General features: G+C 45.7%; 1 protein-coding gene across 9 annotated transcripts in view; it reads right to left on the bottom strand.

Moving 5' to 3' along the window:
• The window catches only part of DISP1 (dispatched RND transporter family member 1), a 174,937-nt gene extending 164,678 nt beyond the window's left edge, over positions 1–10,259 (bottom strand). For 5 of the 9 annotated variants that reach the window (XM_087859143.1, XM_087859156.1, XM_045797168.2 and 2 more), the window contains exon 1: positions 9,751–10,258. The gene's annotated coding sequence lies outside the window, so the exon portion shown is untranslated. Of the gene's footprint in view, positions 1–9,750 lie in introns of all 9 variants that reach the window. The other 4 variants (XM_087859161.1, XM_087859160.1, XM_045797159.2 and 1 more) reach the window with 1 other exon arrangement.
• Positions 10,260–13,561: the final 3,302 nt, after the last annotated feature.

The following is a 13,561-nucleotide window of genomic DNA, read 5'->3' as shown; positions in this document are numbered from 1 at the left end:
TGAGATTCCATTTTTTTCTCACTGTCATGGCTTTGAAAGTATTTCCTCACTACCAGTTAGTGTAACATCACGGTGGGAAAGTCAACCATCAGCCCAAACTCAGAAACTGAGGAACCATACAGAACAGATGGAGACCTGCCCTACTTGGTGACATTTACAAAATCAAGCTGAGAATTCTCCAGCTCTCGTTTTTATTGTTGATCCATCAGTTGGTGAATCTTCGGTGCTACGGTGACATAGAAAAAGATTTCCAAATCACCACACACAAACACAACTACTAAGGATCTACGAATTACACACTTAGTGACATCAGTTCATACATTTGGTGTCATTCAAAAAACATGATACATGACAACTAGAAACTGGTTCTGTAAAGACGCCAGCAGTGGTTAGGCCTTGCAGGCCACTACTCACACCTCTGTTACTGTCACTCCAAAGCAGCCAATGACAATCCATAAATGGAGAAGCATAGCTGTATTCCGACACAACTTTATTTACTAACACAGGCCATAGTTAGCTAGCGTGGGGGGTGTAGTTTGCTGTCCCCTGCCGTATACTCAGAAAATCACCCAGCTGGAAAAGCCCCTGGAAATCACATGGTACAATATCCCACCCGATGCCAAAATACCTACAATAACATCCATGACAAATAGATATCTGGTCTCTAAGTCCCAGTGAGTGTCCTGCTCAGAACAGTTCCCATAATTAGACTCTTCTCCAAGCGAGACAATGTTTCTCCATGAGGCACATCAAGATTTTGGGATGGGATATTTTCCTATTGTGTAGCACTGCCCAAAGCGCTGTGGGTCATTTCGCATCCCTGGCTCCCAAACACTAAATGCTAACTACACACACATACACCCGTCACTGTGACAACCAAAAACTTTCCCACAGATTTCCAAATCCCCTGGGGTGGAGGTGTTGGCACCCAGTGGGTCAAGATGCACTGAACTGTATCAGTGATGGGAGTACATGGTAGGTGTCCTATGCAGCCATTCCCCCTTCTACTTATGGCAGACAGAACTAATAAATCACAATATTCTTTAGTACCGAGGTTGGACTGTGCTTCAAATTTTTAACACAATGTTCAAGACAACCATCACTAATAAATCATAATTGTGATGTTAGCACATATTTGTTATCCCTAATCTAAAAAGAGTTCTACATACACACTCTGAAAAGAAACTGGCTTCCTCTTTATAAGGCTGAAACATAATACAGTTTAATTTTAAAACCTAAGGGGAGTTGTCAAAGTCTGGTTTCGAGAACGGCTGAGGGGCACTGATTGCACCAGGCGGACGGAAGCCAGGAGTGCAGGATGTGCGGCAGCCCTGGGCACGGCTCACTGCTGCACCACTAGGTCATCCTGCGTCCTACCTGAGTGTTGAATGTCCCACCAGAAACACACATGGACGGAAAACCTGTTTAAATCATCTGAGCCAGAAAAACACAAATTATCTTGTTCACACTTTTAATCATCACTAAATTTTCCCAAAATGTAACTGCTTTTCAGAGCCAAGGCGAGACCATACCTAACTGTTGCCTGACTCTGACCAAGTTGCTCACCATTTCGGGCAGTGATCTCAATGACAGCACCAGCACTCAGGGTATTTAAGTACAACCGAGCTGCCCAGGTCTGCACGTGTGACTGTCTCGGTCAGTGATTCTAGACACGGCTGCAAAACACTGACCATCTGGAACGTATTATATTAAAAATACATGTTTAAGTGATTTCACTTTTGTACCTCCTTTCCATCATAGTAAGAGATTCTGTTCACTTCTTTGCCATCAGGTTTGTAAGTACAGTATATCTATGAATTCATTTCAGGATCCTAAAAGAGGAATTATAAAATACTTGTTACAAAAACAGAGTGTTGGATCCAACAGGTTAAGAACAATGGTCTAAAGACACCTTTTTTTTTTTAAGATTTTATTTACTTATTTGACAGAGAGACAGCCAGTGAGAGAGAGAACACAAGCAGGGGGAGTGGGAGAGGAAGAAGCAGGCTCCCAGCGGAGGAGCCTGATGTGGGGCTCAATCCCAGAACGCCGGGATCACACCCTGAACTGAAGGCAGACACTTAACGACTGTGCCACCCAGGCGCCCCTAAAAATACCTTTTTGGCCAAATTTCCCTAACACAGACGCCAATCTCGTCCATACCCTGGAAACAAAGGTAATGCACTTCAAGGGTTCAAAAGCGACTTTAACTGGCTACTTTACAGATAAACACTAGCTCTCACAATATAGGTGCGGTTTCTGTATGTCCTGCCCTCTGTTGAATAGAATACATGAGAAAGGGCCGTGAAAGCCTAGTGCTGAGGACCTCTCAGTCCCCCAGCTCACTGTCGCTGTCTGTCTCCGCAAGGACTTCTACCTGATGGTAAAGGGAACTGCCAGTGATTAACAGTCAGTGAAAGAGCCCTGCTGTCACTGAGGCAGCTGCCCTTGCTCACCAGACACGAAGACTATCCTCACTGAGTCCACTTTCCCCATTAAGTTATGTTCCTGAGATCTGTCCCTACTTCACACAAAGCAGGCCCTATAACAGCATCGACAGAACAGCATGCGACCAAGCACCGAGAGGGCAGAAATACCCACCATCCACACTGGCTGATGTGGTGACCCCGTGTGGCATGCGAGCCTTGGCCTGGAGGTTTAGTGTGACTGAAGAAATGCACTTTTCAGGTAGCCTCATGTGACCGCTAACTCCGGTAGTGGGCAGCACACAGCCCTGGAATACCAGAGCTGAAAAGGGGCCTGGAGGCCATGTAATCCAGCCACTCTTCCCGCAGGGAACAGACTTCCACAATAGGAATCAGGAAGCGGCAGCTGAGAGGGGCTTACCTGTCACGTTTGGGGTAACACTGGGGGAAACAAGAACCCTGATGGGATCGACCCCTTAACTTTTCACAGGACAGGACGTTTCTGAGGCCACCAGTCAGCCCATTAGCGGCACAGCTACTTCCAGCACCCAGGTATCCTGAACTCGGGTTAGGGCTCCTCCTCTTCCTCTCCCGTTCTGCGCCTAACTCAATGAAAACTCAATTGTTTCATGTCTAATTCCCCTAGTAAATACAGAATTAATCTCACCAACTGATAGATGTTCCTCAAGTCTAGATTTAGCTTTAAACCATTTTAATGTTAAAAATATGGAGATTTAAAAAAACTAAGATTTGAACTAATGCTTAAAAAATGAGTCTATATAAGAGATTACTAGTTTGGGATTTAAAGGTTTGACATTGACTGAAAATGAAAATAAGCTCTAATACAATCTATGTCGATTTACATATGATCCATATGCATAATGATATATCTCCATTACAATAATGGACTGAGGCCATTGGCAAGCTTAGTTCCCAAGAACATTAATTACCATTTCCCTCTGTAAGTCTTTCTTTTAAATCTTTTATAGTTCATGGCAGTTTTTAAGTCTGGATAAGTTTAGAGTATGGATAAGAGTTCATATATAGTTCAAAGACTAACTCCCAGCAAAATCATGCACAAAAGAAATGGCAGGTCCCAGATACTTCTTTAAACCAAGTTTTCAACTACTCCAGGTTTAAGTGGTAGCCTTCCGTCTGGAGGGCTAGGAGAGAGCCAGGTATGTGGAAGCACAATTCCAATGATTTGTTTTCTCCATTCTTCAGAGACACACATGTGAAAGTGAGTGGTAGGGAGCAGAAAACCCAACACAAACTTTGGGATGGCCTCTAAGTAATTCTTGGGTCTCCAAGGGAATAAGGGCACCACATCCAGAGAGCCATCACTTGTCACATCTCTGCAGAAAACCTGGCATAAAATTACCCACAGAAGATCTGCCTCTAAGCCCTATGAGGAACATGAGCTATGTAGCTATCATCAATCCAAAGCCAGCCCTGGCTCCACGCAAGCTTGAAGAGGTCAGTATTATAAATCTAAGAGACAAAGCTGAAAAGGATAAGCGAGTAAGAAAACTGAGACCAAAATAGATCACTACAGGGTGAAATGCTGGACCTCTGAGACCCAGGCAGGATCAAATTTAACAGGAATAAATGTCAAGTCTTGGGATTCAGTTCAAAAACCATCTGCATAGGTACAGGAACCAGACTAACAGATTTCCCATGAAAATTTGGGGGGCTTTGACTTACCAAATGCTTAATATAAGAGCAAGATGTGTCTTCTTAAATGTTAATGTAATTTTGGACTTCAATAATATTGAACGTGCAGTAATAGAACCTTACAGGAAGTAACGGTCCCCCCCCTTTGCTGCCTTGATCATACGTCTAAAATAGTGTAGACAATTATGGAAGCCATATTTTCAAGATACTGCCAACCTAGTGCAGCCAGAATAGTATGATCAGGATGGTGAGAGATCTAGGTAGTGGCAATATTTAACTTGAGAAGAGACAGTTATCCTTAAATACGTGACAAAATTTTACATTGCAAAGAGAACATAGATCTTCTATGTTGCTCTGGAAGATATAACTAAAACGAATAGATAAAAACCACAATAGGTAATCCGGATCTGTTATAAGTAAAAAAAATAATCTTATAACTGAAGCCTCCCAACAATGAACCACGGCTGATTAGAAAGAGGTGAACACCTTGTTACTCTAAGTTTTCCTGCAGGGGCCATAAATACTCCGGGAAGGGAAGAGTTATGAGAGTATCCAAATTAGGTAGAAGATTGGATTAAATGACTACTACCAGTCCACTCTAATCCTGCAATGATACTATGTTAAGTGAAGAAGAAAAAGATGAAGTAGAGTCAGCGCTTTCTTCCCTCCCACCAAGTTCAGCGAAAAGATAGAAGAAACAAGAAAGCCAAAGGGAATATGTTCAAAAATATGTGATACAGAAGGACTTAAAAGTGAAATGCAGAATAAGTAAATCAGGATAAAGGGTATACGGATTTAGGGTTAGAAGAATGGGGGGTGCATTCCAGGTCCAACACAGCCTAGTTCCAGAGGACATCAGGCAAGTCACCAAACCTTTCTATAGCTCAGGATTTCCATCTCTGACAAGTGATCCTACCTGTCCTGCCCTAAGAACCAAGTGACTAGATAAGAGAAGCTCTCCGTAAATAATTTACACATAAATGATCAGTCATTAGTCTACGTTAGTCAGACTCTTCCAAGCTCTGCTCACCACACATTAAAAAGGCTATGAAAACCCTAGAATCTTGAAAGATCAACCAACATAAGGCCCTGTGAATGGACAAAAGACATAGAAAGAATATTTCTAGGTAGAAATCCTAAAGGTATAAAAATAGTCTTATCTGAGGTGTTAACAAGGTATTTATTACAAAACAGGTTAAACTTGCTTAAGAAGGATATTAACTGTTTAGCTGTTTTCAATAACCAAGTACTAGAGATTAAGAGGAGGCAGACTTGGGGTGCCTGGGTGGCTCAGTCAGTTGAGTGCCTTGATTTGACTGAGCCAAAATCCTCTTGGTTTTGCCTGTCATGATCTCAGGGTCCTGAGATCAAGCAGGCTGCAGCTCTGTGCTCAGCAGGGAGTCTCTTGGAGATTCTCTCCCTCTGCTCCTTCCCCCTTGCATGGTCTCTCTCCCTCTCAGTTAAATAAATAAATCTTAAAAAAAAAAAAGAAAAGAAAAGAAAAGAAAAGAGGCAGACTTGAATGAATGTAAGCAAGATCAGGTAGGTCTTAGAAAGAACATTTACATGCTTCTTTTGAGATCAAATGAAAATGTATAAGCCACAAAGCAACAGACAGACATAGGAATTATAACCCTGGTCAGGATGATGAGACTTTGGAAGAGACTATGGAGGTCTGGAAATCAAAGCGCACTGGTCGTGGACTGGTCAACATTCACCGCCCTTCGGTGAGTCAGATCAGACTGTCTACCAACATACTTTCTAGCACTTGCACTAGCACTGCGTGAATTAGAGCCAATCAATTAACTGTTTGTTAGGAAAGAAAAATAAAGTTAGCAGGTCTATTTGGGAATATATTTCACGTGAGCATTCTACCTGGGGCACCTGGCTGGCTGGGTCAGAAAAGCATGTGACTCCTGATCTCGGGGTCCTGAGTTCAAGGGCCATGTTGGGTATAGAGATTAAACAAAAAAAAAGCATTCTTGTTCTTAAGTGATAAAGCAAATGGGGTAAAATGTTAATAGGTGAATCCAAATAAAATGTATACAGGTGGTTCCTTGTACTATTTCCATTTTTGCAACATTATTCAATCACTGTGAAAGAGTCACCACTTAAAGTTTAAAATATTAGGTGTTGACTCTGATAGTCCTTATCTACGTAGTCCTTAGCTCTCATGGTAAAGTCTAGAACTTGATAACGCATCACTTCCTAGGGTCTGCCCTACGTCCTCCGCTTTAATTAAGGCAAGTTCACTCACATATACTCCCTGGTCTTCTCATCAGTCTCCACGCTTTCTTCTTCTCAATATTGAAAATAAACACCAAAGCTAAAATAAACCTCAATATTTATTTTTTTATTCACATTTCAACCTCTTCCCTCAAGCCTTTCCATGATTCCTAATTACCACGTAAACTTTTGACTTCAAGAGCCTCTCCCAGGTCATTCTCATGGAAGTGGGAGAAATAGCAGAGATTTCTCTTTCTGCCCCCTGCAGGCAAGTAAAGGAGTGCATTGTCTGTAGGGTACTTTACCGCAATAAAGCCAACTAAGTCTTTCTGCTCTTTATTATCACCAAGCACTGGCAATTCTAAACAATGTCAGGGCTAAGGTACTCCCACCCACCAGAGACAGCTCCCACCACCACCTCTTAACACGTTACCAGTAATGGCTGCCTCCCCCACATCTTTTATTTGACAGTTTTTCTTTTCATGAGGATCTCAAAGTAAAGCAAACCAACAAAGAAAAGTAGTAAAAGAGCAAAGACTAATGGCAAGCAGTGTATTTTCTGTAGTATCTCCAACTGCATCATTTTAATAGGAAAGTTCGTGTATAAGGTGATGCCGCACTCTAAGCAAAACTAAGTAGAGTCCATTTATACAATCCGACCCATTATGATTTAGAATTAAAACTATTTTTTAAACAATAATAATGTAAACAAATGGTTCACAGCCATAACGAAGTGTCTGGAGGGTGGAAAATTTGCCAAGATTTATGGGTTCAGACTTGGGAGAATGAACAAGGCTACAGCAACAGGACTGCAGCGCTTTTGGCCGCTCTGATCCCAAGTCACGCTGAGGCCAGGTCACCTTAGTCACTGAGAGGACAGGTCTAACTCAGCAGAAGAAAAAGGACGGAAGTCCTACTAAAAGAAGGGGTGGTCATGCCTTGGTCAACCTGGTTGACGGCCATTACAGAGAAGGCAGCTGGGTGGTAAGACAGCAGAAAATTAACATTCTCCTTGGAATCTCCCTGTCCAGAAGCAGTATTCCTCAGCAGTAACAAGTTCTCCTGATTCCATCAAATGGCAGGGAATGCCTTTCTAACTAGGCGGTACAGATAACTGAGAATGGACTCTTTAATTATAAAACTGACAATCAGAGAGCACCGAACCAAAAAACTCAATATAGCAAACTACTTCATATATTACCAACAGGTGATGATGGAAAACAGACTGTGTAAATAGGTGTAAACAAAAACAGAGTTTGGGCTATCACTGTTTTAGTAGTTCTCGCAAAGCACAGATACGTATTTTGCCACAGCAGAAACAAAAAGAAATCATAAATCCGTAAGAATAACTAGTAATTTGCTGCACCCTCATAAACAATTTCCACTATTGGTTAAACTGTAGAATGTATCTAAATCCTACAGAATAACACATAGGTTTTATCTATAAAAGCTGAAAAATTTACTCAATTAGGACAAAGAACAAAAATTCCAAAGATTATCCAGAACACAGAGCAATCAAATTTCAAATATAGCATTCAGACATGTAACTAGAAACCTGCCACAGAAGGCGAGCTCTTGTGTTTCAAAAACAAGCATTTCCTCTACCCAAACTAAAGTCTAAAGATCTGCATACTTTCTCAAGTACTTTATCTCCCAAAAGCCAAGGGAAAGGGGGAAGAATACATTTTTTAAACCAAGATTTTATGGAAAATTCAGGACATGCCTTATCAGAAAAATAATACTGTCTAATTTAAAGACATGAGATTAAAATATATATAGAAATGTACACAGTGGTTAATTCAATAACTATAAAAAATCAGTGTCATCTTTTCATTTTCTAGTTCGAGAAATTATTCAGGCTTTCCACTTGTAAATATCCCTTGTGTCCCTAAATATAAGGAAATCACAACTATGTAACTCAAGCACAGACTTACAAGTGCATCAGGAGTTTATACTTGTTACTAATATTATAATTTGAAATCTGGAGGGGAGTAGATCGTAACTGTTCTCACCACACCAAAAAAAAAAAAAAAAAAAGATGATGATCTGTCATCAGCTTGACTGTGTCGATCATTTCACAATGTATATCACACTGCAGACCTTACAGAGATACAATTTTTATTTGTCAAGTATACCTCCATAAAACTGGGGCTGTGGGAGGAATTTATAAGCTAGCAAGACACTAAAGCACCAACAAATATAAAATATTCTAGTTTATGTAGTAATTAGTGCAAGCGAGACCACCAAATCAGATCCAAAAATCACCTGCACCAATACAGTAATTTGAAAAATAAAAAAGTTAAACACTTAAAATAGCAAACACCTGCAACAAGCAAGGGCTCATCAGACATCACCCTCCACCAACCACAATGTGATGGCTGTCCCTAGCTACCCTGCCCAGCCTGCGTACCCGCTGCTCACAGCCAGGAGCCTCTGTAATTACACTTACGAGAGACACTACACGATGTAGATGGGGAAGCGCACATTAATTGCAGCCAATAAAACATATATACAACGCAGACAATAACTGAAATTAATAATGATTACCTCCGGTAATGTTATAACAAGACCACACTAAAGAAAACTGAATGTGTATGTAACAACAGATCTTGGGTCATTAGTATCTGTTAACACGCTGTCAATGGCAACGTAGCAGAAATAAAACCTAAGTAAATTCTTAGGAATTGGTCGAAATTCGCTGCAGGCTTCGGTAAAGCTTTGCTTTCTGGTTAAACCAAGAACTGAAGCAAGAGGCTAACTCTTGGTAGAAACGTGTCAGTTAAGCAGAACCCGAGTGAGCCCCACTGCAGCTGTGAGGCATTCAGGAGCTCACTGCACGACGGAGGCGATGAGACAGCCCGGACTGCTGCCCGCTCACGGTCTCAGGGGCGCCTGGCCGGCGCAGTCGGGGGGTGGGGGTCCCGGCCCCACCGCGGGGGCAGACGACTACAAATCATACGTGACCTTACGGGTCTGACAAAGAGAGCGGCACAAGTGGCCCGGGGCAGAGGAGAGTCCACGTTTCCCCAGGAATGCGAGCTCTCCTCCCGAGACCCGCACAGGGTGAGCACACACACACACGCCCCGGGTGCCAGCACCACCTGGCAAGGGGGCCCTACGAGCTCGGCGTACAGCAGCGGGAGGCTGGCCACCTTCCCGACCCTCCGCGACCCCCGGACGACGGCTGACCCTCCCCGCCAGCCCCCTGCGCCGCCCCGCGGCCCGCCTTGTCCGGGCCCCCGCCCTCCGGAACGCACCCTCTGACGGGGGTCACCCGCGCCCCCCGCCCCCGCCCCCCACACCCCTCACTACTGCCCTCGGGGCTACCCGCGCCCGCGGCCCCCGACCGTGCTCGCCTCCCTCAAGCCCGGGACCCCGGCTCGCCCTCCGCCCCCGCTGGGTGCCCCGGCCGCCGCATCCCTACCCGGTCTCCCGGTCCCGCGGCGCGGCGCCGGCGGGGCCAAGACGCGCCCACTGAGGAGACGGGCGCCTGGGACGCGCCAGCCCCGAAGCGGACCTGGAGCCGGCTTCCGCCTCGCGCCGGAAGGCGTCTGAGAGCGGGACCGGAAGTCCCGCCCCAGTCTCGGGGCTGGAAGGTGGCGAGGGCGGAGGGCGGCAAGGATTTCCCCGCGGCCTCCCCTCCCCAGGCGCTGTCTCCCGCGGCGGCGGCCGGGTCGGCCCGCGTGCCTTGTGCGCCGGCCGAGCACCTCAGCCTGGCGGGAGGTCACACACACGTCCGCGGGCTGGGCACAGTGCTGGCCGGGAGCGGGGCTGTGCTGCGGAGGGGCGCCGGGCCGGGGGCGGGAGGTGATCTGCGCCAGCGATGGCTGCTAGCTGACGGCCGGACGAGGCGAGAGTGCATGCCAGGGAGAGGGGCGCCCGAGACAGCCCGGCAGCTCGGGGGAGCCGGGGGACGGGGGGTGCACCGTGGAGCTGGGGGCGCATCGCGGGACCCGGGGCTGCTCCGGGGAGCTGGGGGCGCATCGGGGGCCGGGGGACTGCACCGGGGAGCTGTGGGCGCAGCCGCCGCTGCAAGGTCGAAGATCACGGAGCCAGGAGCGAGTGCCGATTCCCGAGGCCTGCCGGACCACCGTTCCTTGTACTAAGGAACTTGGACTTCGGACTCCTTGCAGCAGGGAAGGGCGGTTCGCTAGGGTAATAGACGAAGTCAGGAGTTCACTAGCGTCATGGACCTGGTCATCAAAGAAAAATACAAAAGATTGTGGACAGAACATTTCCCCCTCGAGGGTGCGTTTCCAAAACTGCGATACCCAGATGCAAAAACGGGCAGTCAAGGACTGTAGTCCTGTAAGGCAGGACCACAGGGCTCTCACCCGTCAGGTCACCCCATTGGGCAAGCCACCCCCACCGAGCGAGATGCCCCCTGAAGCCACAGGGAAGCACAGAATGGGCTGAGGAGGAAACTTCATTACCGGCTACAGTAATGAGGATTGTTGGCTCTATTTATTTTCTTGCTTGCTACTAGTGTTTAATAAATGCCTTCTTGCACAGCAAGCCCCCCTTTTCCTTTTTAGAAAGAAAAAGCATGACAACAATTTTTCTTTTCCTTTTGCACGCAGCAGGGTATGTTGTGACATGCACAGATCAGACTGTTACAGAAGAACAGAAAGAATGGAGGTCATGGAGAAAGTCTGTACCTCGAGGCCACAACATCCCGTCTGGTTGGAGTAGAAGGGCACTGGGGTTTCCCGACCTTGGGGAGGCAAGCAGTCCATTGGTGGTGGCATATGAAACAACCCAATCATCTGGTAGAGAAGTATAACTTTGAAGGGATGAAAAGATTTTGGGGGTGGGGGCACCAAGAAGTAGAATGTAACAGGCATTCCATGAAATGTCTTGGTATAGGTCACCACAATGGTTGGTTGGTTGGTTGTAGGAATGGCCCTAATACACAGGGCAATCCCTTATAGAGCCATATATCCCTATACAAGTGACTGTATTCTAGGGTGACCAAACATCCTGGGTTGCCCAGGATTGACGGGGATCCCAGAACACTGGAACTTGGATGCTTAAACTGGGATAGTGCTGGGGAGAGTGGGCAAGTTGGTCCTACTATCATCCCCTGTGAAACAGATTAATCCAGAAATGGACACATCCTAAACCAGGCCATTTAGAGTCTTCCCCCACCCCCAGGAATTTAAAATATGGCATCAGAAAACACAGAGGATAGCCCTTAGAGCCATCACATAAACGACAGTGCCCTAAAGAAAAGATCTTTTAACACCCTTTGCCAAGGACCCAGGACCTGCCACATCTCCTTTGATTGCAGGAGGTACCCCTGTGTACTTCCAAACATTTTGTTGCTCGAGTAGCCAGAGAAGACTTCTACTCTTGCAAACACCCACAGCACGCCCTTGCTTAAGACCATCTGCTCTCAGAGCCCCTCCTGAATGGGCACTGAGCCAAATGGTCCATACTTACCCCCACAGCAAACTGCAGTAGAACCATCACAAACCCAAATATCTTGAGTCTCCTGCGAGGATTTTGGTCATAATTGGAACTCCAATTGGTGTCTCATGTTGAGATGGAAATGTCACGTGAACCTAGAATCAGGTTAGGCATGAGCAAGATGTCTGAGGCGGGTAGAGCAAAAAGGGGGGAAAACTGAAGGGAAGAGAGAAGACAGGATTACCTGAGAAGTGTTCATCTTAGTCCCCACCTGCCAGGTTTTCATTTCCAGTCCCTTGTGAGGTCCAGCTACACTTCCTGTCCTCAATTGTATTAAAATTCTGTGTCCTTCTGGGGTGCCTGGGGGGCTCAGTCTGTTAAGCATCCGACTCTTGATTTAGGCTCAGGTCATGATCTCAGGGTCTTGAGATGGAGCCCGGTGTCAGGCTCTCCGTTCAGTGCAGAGTCTGCTGGAGATTCTCCCTTTGCAGCTCCCCTCCCTCAAAATAAATTTCAAAAATCTTTTTAAAAATAAATAAGATTCTGTGTCCTTCCAACAAAGTCCCCATTTTCCTTGGGTTAGTTTTAGTAGGTTTCTATTCCCAGCAATGAAGCAACAAGATAGCAATTCACAAGACACAGGTCGCCTGCTCACCCTGCAGCACCCATCTCTTCTCACCAGAGCTCCGGAGCCAGCTTGTCCTCCCATTCAATGACAGGAGGAAGATTTGCACGCCTGCGCTGCTGCCTGGTCCCTTCAGGAAAACTGCCACAGTAACCACAGGGTGCCTGGGAGGGAGTTGGGAAGCCATGTATTCCAAAGTCCTTATTACGCACAGGGGAGACCAGAAGTCCACTTGGACGTAGTGGTTTTCCCAGAGTCAAACAGTTTCAACCATCCCAGAGACAGGACTAGTTCAAAATCTCCCTCCCAGGCTGTGCCCTGATTTTCTGGTGTATGGTGGGTGTAATACCCCCCCAACCCAGACGCCACCGTGAAATCCCCAAGTGTGCTGCTGAGCTTCCCGAGCCACCCGCCTCGTGGGCTCTGGCACGGGCTGGACTGCAAAATCGTGACAGCTGTTTTGTTGTGAGTGACTGTGGGAAACAGACATCCAGCAGGGAGGGAACCAGGAGAGAACGTTTTAAGAAAAATGTCCTCAGTACCTACCAACTGGCTCAGACAGATAAATGGGTTAATTAACGGAGCTAGTAAGGTTAGTTTAAAAAGTGCATTTACACTTCCTATATATATTCTCTCTCCTTCATATGTGGGTGTTTTTCTCATCTGTATTTGTTCATCGAGATCAACCAGCATCACCATCCTTAGCAGCGGTTAGGTCCGCAGCTGTGCCTTCGTCCCTTTGCAAACTGTCACTATTAATTTGTTGCAAAATAAACTAGTCTGTAGTTGGAGGCAATCAGAACAGCATGTTCCTTGGAATACAAACTGCTTACTGTGAAATCATGTTAATTAAAGATAATGTATTGATGGATAAGGTCAGCCAATGCTCTCCAATGAATAATTCCCAACTGGGCTGCAGGGTTCTAAAGGGGAGGTATTTTTTTATGAGGATCTCAGTCTTCCGTGATTCAATAATACCGTTTAAAGTGAAAGTTGACTCATGACATTTAAGGTGGTGTTTTCTTTCCAAATGTGTAGCCTGGGGGATCTGCCCCAGAAATGTTTCAATTTGATTGGAATATTTAAAAAACATAACCTTTGATAGTTTGGTCTAACTTTTTTTATTGTGGTCAAATACATAAAACATAAAATTTACCATTCCAGCCATGTTCAAATGCATAATGTTATGTATCCACCATCC

Source organism: Ursus americanus, chromosome 2, assembly GCF_024610735.1.
Source record: "Ursus americanus isolate L20-20 chromosome 2, mUrsAme1.1.p, whole genome shotgun sequence".
NCBI classification, from domain to species: Eukaryota; Metazoa; Chordata; class Mammalia; order Carnivora; family Ursidae; genus Ursus; species Ursus americanus.
Note: the sequence above shows the minus strand (reverse complement) of the source record. Positions and strands in the feature narration are given on the sequence as shown.